The 9019-nt window shown below is 36.3% G+C and overlaps 1 pseudogene; it reads left to right on the top strand.

Annotated features, from left to right (window-relative positions):
- The first annotated feature begins 1424 nt into the window (after window positions 1–1424).
- LOC122333157 overlaps window positions 1425–9019 on the top strand; it is a 29238-nt pseudogene continuing 21643 nt past the window's right edge.

Raw genomic sequence — 9019 nt, 5'->3', positions numbered from 1 at the left:
GATAATTGGCCGGAGAATAACATGACGTTTCTTCTGTCGCCTTTGCTTGGGTGCAGTGGGCGTTCGGTCCACGACTCACTGAGGCACAGTTGGTGTTTGTGGAAGCTATTGAATGAGACTTCTTCATATGTAGGTGTTTCACGGTCCAAAATGAACACATTTTCTACCAGTTTTGTGGCAGTTTTTAAAGGTGTGTTGATGCCTTAATTCCAATAATGTTGTGCTCTTGATTGGTAGATCAGGTACAAGGTTTTAAACCACTATATTTGGTTTATTTTCAAATAAATAAAATTACTAGTAGATGCTTACAAAAAAACAGCCAGTAACGTATTGTTTGTGTAAATAATATTGTGTTCTTGAAAATGTACTTAGTTTATTTAGCTATTTTTGTTTGTTTGATTGTTTGGCTAATCTTTTAGTTTGATAAGTGTCAGTTTGATAAATTACTTTAATTCAATTTTATATGAGTCATTAATAATTAGCATTCATTTTGGAATTCCTGTCCACAAATGTATGTGTATTTCTTTATTTTTATAAAAGCGGTGTATTTGTCTGACACATTACATTGAGGATTATTATGTAAAATATAGATTTTTAACGCTAAAACAAACAAAAGTGCAACAGGTATTGCAAGTGGTGTTTAGCAATTCATTTTGTCATTCAAACATCTTTCATTAAATATGTTATTAAAAGTCCCCTCAAATGTTAGATTTCGTGTCTAGGTGAATATTTCAGTAAAAATTTCGACCATAATATTTCAGTAAGTAGTAGGTGTATTTTTTAATGACCCATTAGCGAATAGTTAATGGTAGTAATGCAGGTAAATTTATTTATTAAGTTATTTTTAAATGTATTTATTTACTTTTATGATTTATAAAATCAATCAATTTAGTTTAGGAAACCCTGCTGTATATTTCATTTTAACAATCAAACAGTATTTATCTGGTACACCAGTACAAGGATATTATGTATTGTTAAAAACATTTTTGAGAGCAGAGTTATTGGCGTTTCTATTGCGGTTGGCGACCACTGGTTCATGTTTATGACTCAACGTCTATGTGATTTTGGTCCAATTCTTCCCACTAAGTCCTGTGTTGGCGTTTTAAAATGCTGTTCTTCATGAATATCAAACTGCCTTTATATGCATTTCAGAGTTTGATTGCTTCATGCATATGGTTCAGAACGCCAGTTTTTACGAATGAGTCATTTTTATATGAGATAATTAAAATATGAACATTTGATTCGTTTGTCATTAGCGCGTTGACGTGAGAATGGTTTAAAATATACGAGGCTCTGGTAAGATGAGGCATTGAAAGCCTGCATTGAAAATAGGCAAGAGGTATCATTTTCAAGATAGTAACTTGTGTGCAGACGTGCTATAAAACACATCAAACAAAGGCTAGGTTCGCTGGGATGCGCTCAAAATGCCATCGCCGCCTCTCGCCGTAACGGACGATCAGCCTAGGAAACAGGCACGACTGATTTGCTTCGGCACGTTTACCAGTCTCTTTGGGCCACGTCTCCGATTGTGTAATAAGAACAACGCGGTCTGCGAGCTGTGCTGTCCAGGTGGATGTTGCAATAGAAGAAAGGAGAAGAACGATGCGCTGGTCCGATCGTCTGGGTTCACCATGTGTACTGTTATGAATGCCACTGCTGCCTTTTAGGGCACCGGAGAGCTTCACCCCGATCCTGTTCAGATCTGGACATCTCATCAACGGAAGTCGCTTCATCGGGTTTTCCTGGAAAAACAAAGATGACCGTAAACCACACACACGGCCCGGGCAGAAGACGACAGTAAACTTCGCTTCATGTTTGTGGCACCAGCATTGCGACCCGCGTCTATACCTTCCCGACCTTCATCTGCGGTCGAGATGAGTTTTGCCAATGTGTTTGGATTCGGGTTCGGGTGGATATCACGGCTTGCGCGACAGCGTCTCTGAAATAAAGTGAAACGAAATGCGTGTGGAAGATTTTCACGACTTTGTGCTTGGATACAGACAGGCTTTTACGCTAATACAATGGCAGGAGGCGCCCAGTTGTCGTGGTAAGCTGATGCTGTCATTATGTGGATAAAGCCATACATTGTCTCAGACTGTGTCGAGACTCGTCGTTAGGTGTGTGTGTGTGTGTGTGTGTGTGTGTGTGTCCGAACTGGATATTGTTCACAACCAGTCTACCGCTTCGGTTATGTTTCTGATGTTTTATTGCTATATTTGGACATGAATGACCAGAACAGATGTTACAGTTAGGTCCATATATATTTAGAATATTTATTTTAGTATGACAAAAATGTTGTGTTAAAGGTATATAATGAATGCTCTGGAAGCAGGGTGCACCTCTGAGCTTTGATTGAGAGATCAAAACTGGATGAAAAGTTGAAACTGTAGCTCTTTAAGGATCAAAAATAAGTGGACCCGGTTGACTCAGTAGATGTTCTATGGATGGATGTGAGCTGTTTCTTATTAGGTTCTACATTTAATTGCTTGCAGGTAAAGGTCTGAGTTATTTCTTCTGCAAATAGTTGTTTCTGCCACCAATGCTTTCTTATCACCTTTCTTTTTGTACCATCCCATTAAAACCATTCAAATGCAGTAGCATTATATAAAAAAATGTCTTCTGACTTCCTATTTTGAATTTATTATTGTCTGGGGAATCAAGTCAACACCAAGAAACAAATGAATAAAACTTAAAGTTTCTGAAATATAGTGTAGTACAGTAATGAATCATAAATGCTTTATCGGAAGCTTTTAGTAAGGAATTATGTTCACCCAAAACCAACATTTGATATTTACAGAACCTCAAGAGAGACGCGATGATTGCAAAATATATGGGTGAACAACGGCTCAGCAATGTGAGACATGGCCCGTTTCTGAAAGTAATAAAACAAAGCGCATAATAACCGGCATTATTTTAAACTAACAAAGAAAAACAAAACCATGTGAACGCCAGCCTTAACTCACAGTAGCTCCACTCCTACCCTAGAGTTTTTATAGACAGATTTCTACATTGTGTAGATCCACGTGACATTAACGCCATCATTAATCCAGTCATCAACCTTTTGGAGAAAATGGAAATCGAATCACCCAGCACAGTGGGGACCGCGAGTCAGAGCGTGTAGAAAATAACTCAAACTGTAAATCATACAACAGAACTTTCAAAAAATGGGCGGTCGCAGCAAACAAGTGAGGCCTACGTTCCACAAAAGGAAAGCTTATGCTCTCCGGACTTTGTAGTCGCTTCCACGTCCGGAGATGATGTGCCGAATATGGCGAGAAATAGGGAAAGGTCGACCAGTCCCGTCTGTCAATCACAGACTCCTGAAAGTCTCCTGCAGTACCTTAGCTCATGTGACTTTCAGCCTGACTTATGTCTGTGATTTATTAAATAGTAACACATCACCTCTCTGGTTCAGATCAGACCCAGTGTTTCATAAAATCTGTCGTGCCGTGCCACTGCTCTGGGCCATTTATTTAAATATGTGTTTGTTTGCAGCACAGAAACACATGATTCTTTAGATGAACATCTCATCTGTTTTGATGAGGACAGGCAGCCTGCAGCAGTTTATCAGAGCCCCATAAATAAGATGACGTGTTAAACTAACCCTCCAGGTCATTTTGCTCAAATAATGCTCTTCTAATCACTAACCAAGGATACCACCATTTGACTGCGTAGTTATGAGCAGGATTTGTTCAATTTATATATTAGTCTGATTTATGCTTTTATTAGATTGTGAGGACTTCCTTTCTCAGTCTGAATCCAGCCCATGTAGTTTTCATTAAAACATTTGTTTGCTGGGAGTACAAACCACTTTTCCTTTGCTTGAATCAGTAGAAGATGAAGTTTCCTTGTGATTTTAATCCCATCTGTGGCTCCTTTACTTTTACTAAACATTATATTTAAGCATCACGTTCAAAATTTAGTTTGCAACACCTGAGTAGTGTAAAATGTTATTCTCTTAAATATATTTAATTAGAGATGTTTATGTATAATAAAGAACAGAGAGACACTGAAGGTTGGTTGGTTCATTTGTTGATTCATTAGTTGTTTGTCAAATTTATATTTATTGATTCATTGGTTGATTGGTTGATTGATTGGTTGATTGATTGGTATGCTCATTTAGTTGCTTAGTTTGTTTGATAGTTTATTTATTGATTGGTTATTGAGTTTCTTGGTCAATTTATACTCATTCCTTGGTTGGTTGATTGATTTGTTGGTTCATTTGTTGATGCCGTTGGTTGAGTCGGTTGATTTTTTTTTTAGGTTAGTTCATTTGTTTATCGGTTGACTGATTTGTTGGTTAATTGATTGATTAGAATTAGTTTATTGGTAGTTTAGTTGTTCATTGGTTGTTTTTTTCCATTGATTGTAGTAAAGCTCATTGGTTGATTTAATGGATGGTTGGTGCGGTTTCAAGCTACTTTTTCATCTGAGCAATGCTGGTTATTGAGAGATACCACTGTGAGGCATAAATTTATAATCAATTGGTTATCCTACTTATTTGTTTGTATTTTTGACTTATTATTTATTTATTTATTTTATAGAGAGCCAAGCTGCTTATTATGCTGAACAATGCAACACTGCGCTGGCGTAAACACCCGCCAACAGCATGAGGGTCCCAGCTCCTGAGCTTGTCTTCATTACTGAAACCCATCTAATAGTTTGCAGGAGGCCATGCCATCTCCTCCACAGTGATGAAACATACTTTATGTTGCCTCATACATCTGCTCTCACTCTCCAGAGACCTCAGCTGTTCAGGTGGGAAAGCGTTATTTTCTCTTTCCTCAGCTGAACTGCCTCGAACCATTCACTCTCAGTTATTGGATTTTAATTCAGATTATGGATTGTATTTGAGTGCATGTGTTTTAGTTCATAATGGAAGTTGTGCTTTTTTTAATAATATGCTTTTATGCATGTTATTGCCAGACCTATTATTTTCTTCCTCTATGAAATGCAAAAATTTGATGCAAGGAAGACCAATTTATTCCACAATAAAAGTCATGCTTTTAAAATTATAATTATGGCAAAGAAGCAAAAACCTTATGTGATTTTAAAAAGTCGAAATAGAGTACTAACTCATAATCGTCAGTTAAAAGGTAAAAAGATTAAAAAAAAATTCAATTAAATTGAAATAAATTTGTAAAAATCATAATTATGTCATAAAAATCTAAATTGCTTTAATAATCCTGAAGAAAAGGCCAATCATTTTTGAAATAAAAAAGTGAAAAATATGAGATGAAAAAGCAATTTATCAGATATAGTCATTGTTTGCAAGATATACAATTTTAATTAAGATTATCAAATTCATAAATGTATATAAATTATTCAATACTTAAAATACTTCTGAAAATGAAATGCATAGATACAAAGTCATAATTGTGATAAAATAATTCATATTGAAATAAATAGTCATAACTACTGTGTGTGTTGAATAGTCTGAATGTTAAATTAAAACAAAGTTGGGTTTTCAGTAATTTCATTTTTTTCAATTTTTGCGGGAGAAGCTAGTATTGGGGCATTGTCAGTTAAAAAAATAAATAAATTAAAGATTTGGAGCAACATCTGTACGATAACAGATTTAACATTTTTGGTTTGGATTGTTTCATGTGGAGAGATCAAAGTTCAGTGCATACTAAAGTGTGTAAGTAGAGAGGCTGCAGTGTCTTTCATCCCAAACACTGCCCTGATGTTGAAGACACAAGGGAAATGTTATTGCAGAGCATGACTGCCTCAGATCTTACATGAGCACTTGTCTCATCAGATACTTATGCTCTTTGACCAACTTGCAGAAATCAGATGAAGATTAAGAAAGATCTAGTGGTGAAAAAATGCCCTGCAGATGTGTAATTTCTGCCTACGCCTCTAAATCAAGATGCATTCTGGGATAAATTAAGACCAGTTATGTGTCCACTTCTTCCTGCAGTACATGCCTGGTATATGTTAGTCAGTTTGTATAAGATTGTATCACAGCTTGACTCAACTAATAAGCAGGAACTGTGCATGGAGGTGCTTTGTCTTTATTAGACTTATCACAAGTTAAAAGCTTTTCTGCTGTATCAGATATTAGAATGCCATAATACTGTGCTGACATTACAAAGTTGTGTTTCTGTTCTGCTTTTGAGTCTCTTGTATGATTTTGTGCGCACACACACACACACACACACACACACACACACACACACACATACATACACATATATATATATATTTACATACATATATATATATTTATACATATATATATATTTATATATACATATATATATATATTTATATATATATATATATATATATATATATATATATACATATATATATATATATATATATATATATATATATATATATATATATATATATATATTTATACATATATATATATATTTTTTTAATAAAATGTGATATTTTCAATATATTTTTATTTTAATGTATTTACTTGTTCATTTATTATATATATAGAAGATTTTTTTTATATATATATATATATATATATATATATATATATATTATATTTTTTTTTTTTTTTTAAATATATATATATATATATATATATATATTATAATATAATAATAAAAAATATATATATATATATATATTTTTTTTTTTTTTTTTAATTATTATATTATATTATTTAAAATAAGTCTATTAAATGTATTATTAATTGAAATAAGTTTAAAGTAATTATTCATTTTATAAAACCCATTTAGTTAATTGATAACCACTAATTAACACTTATAGTCCGTCTCCCTTCCATTTCTACACTTTGGGGATCTACCTGCTTGACATGATTTACATCGACTCCGGCCTATCCTGCGCCTGACAGCATCACTTGAGACTGAGCAGAAGAACCAATCAGATGAACAACATCTTGCAGGTGATCTCTGACCTCCAGATGTCCTGCACATACGGTCAGTTCATTAGCCCCCGGTCGCTCCGGTGGATGTTTAGCGGGAAGTCTTTGGGAGATTTCAGATCAAATGTATATATACACGCCGCGCGTCTGACCCCGACGTCCTCTCGCAGATCACCTCGTGACCCTCCCGCATGTGCAGAAGTACTTGATGTCTGTCCGCTACATCGAGGAGCTTCAGAAGTTCGTGGAAGATGACAATTTCAAGTAAGTAAGTCTCAGTGGTGAAGCGCCAGGACTGCATTTACAGCGAGACTCCGTGATGACTTTAGCAGGACCCGTGGCACCGCGGCGACCGCTGGCTGGATGATTTAAGATTTGGCAAACGGAAATAGCAGACGATTGCATTTGTGTTTTTCTGGTTGTGACATGACGAACGATATCCCTGGGCATTTGACACGGGCTATTCACGGGTCGCTGTTTTATAGGCAAACAACAGCGCGATTGGATTTTTTGGGTGGTCGTTGCGGCGAGCAGCAAAGTCATCACATAAATGTGGTGAAACTGTAACCGCCTTTAGACGTTTTGATTGTGTCGTTAAATGAGTGTTTACACAAATGTAATGTGTTTTTATTAAAAGCACTGGGTGTTCGGTGAGTTTGAGCAACATTGCTTCAGCTCAGCGGGGTTTAGGCCGACTGAGTCCAAACACATGGTGGAACCAACAGCGAGATGAGAAATAAATCCTTATAGCGCAGGCGTTTCAAACCATATCATTTGTTCCATAAGTGGTGAAATGTAAAGCGTGTATTAATTGCACAACAGCGTTTTTACTTGCGTTTATGTATCGCTACGTCTCTAATCATTATTTATTTACTTTCCGAACCTTGCAGGCCAAGTCAGAATAACCGTTGCGCTCCAGTTTTTCACAAATCGGACTTTCTCACATTTCTCAACTTGTATCTCACCATTTTGACTTTTTCAGTTCAGAGAAGAAAAGCCTGAACGGAGAAGAAAATGAAACGAGAGAGATCAAATTCAAATTCAAATCGCAAATTTAGAATTCAGAGAAAAAAACAGAACTCTCCAATGCAAACTTAGAACTTTTGAGACAATTAATTTGAATTCTAAGATGTAAGCTCAGAAAGTCACGTATTCTGAGATATAACCGTAAAATTCTGATGGGAACGTTATAATTCCAAAATGCATACAGAATTCAGAGAAAAAAATTATAATTCTGAGATGCAACTTGAAGTTCTGTTAGAATTATTAGATTCAAATTTTAACATTTCAACTCAGAATTCTGAGAAAAAGTCAATTGTGAGATATAAACGCATACTAAATTTTTTTTTTTTTTTTTTTTGAGCAAAAAGTCAACATTTTTATAATATTTTTCACATGCTGGAGACAATGGAGATATATTGATCTTTTTTGCTGTGTGGTTAAAAAAAGTCTAAAAACATCTTTTGTGTTCTGCAAAAGAAATGAAGTAAACGGGTTCGGACCGGCGTGAGGTCGGGTTAACGGCGACTGAATTTTCATTAGCTGGTAATCAGCGGTGACCGTACTAGATCCTCACTCCTCTCTTTACCTAAAACACTCTTCTCCAGCTTCGTGCCGTCACGAACAGCTGCGAAGTGAGTTTGTGAATTAGCTGTTCATCAGAGCGTTAAAAGAGCCCGTGATTATGCCGGGTTTAAATGTTTATTCCGACGGATGAGTGATGATCTGTGGGACTCTGAAGAGTCTGTTATTGCTGGCACGCAGCGTATCAGAAGTGCATTAGCCGTATTGATGGCTCAACGTGGGAGAGGAACGTGACAATGAGCTCCGAGATCTGATATCACCCCTGCCGAAAAGGATGAAATATTATCTTGTGTGTCCTTCATCGGCTGGTAAGAAGTCAACTTTGCAATAACATCATGTTTCGGGGCTCTTTCGCACCTGTCTAAGAAGCCGGTGTTTTGCTCTGTTTTCTGCGGCGCTCGTCCGTGAAGACTCAGACGTAAACACATCCAGGCATCAGTCTTTCACTCGGGCTCGTATGAGATGATTGTTTTCTTGGCTGAGCTGCATTGGAGAGCGGATCCTGTGCTGACGACGGACGATGGGTAAACGTCTTCTTAATCAGTGGTTCGCTCTCAAGTATGCAGACCCGGGAACACACCC

Source organism: Puntigrus tetrazona, unplaced genomic scaffold (genome assembly GCF_018831695.1).
Source record: "Puntigrus tetrazona isolate hp1 unplaced genomic scaffold, ASM1883169v1 S000000186, whole genome shotgun sequence".
In the NCBI taxonomy this organism is placed as follows: Eukaryota; Metazoa; Chordata; class Actinopteri; order Cypriniformes; family Cyprinidae; genus Puntigrus; species Puntigrus tetrazona.
This window is presented reverse-complemented; position numbering and strand designations above follow the sequence as displayed.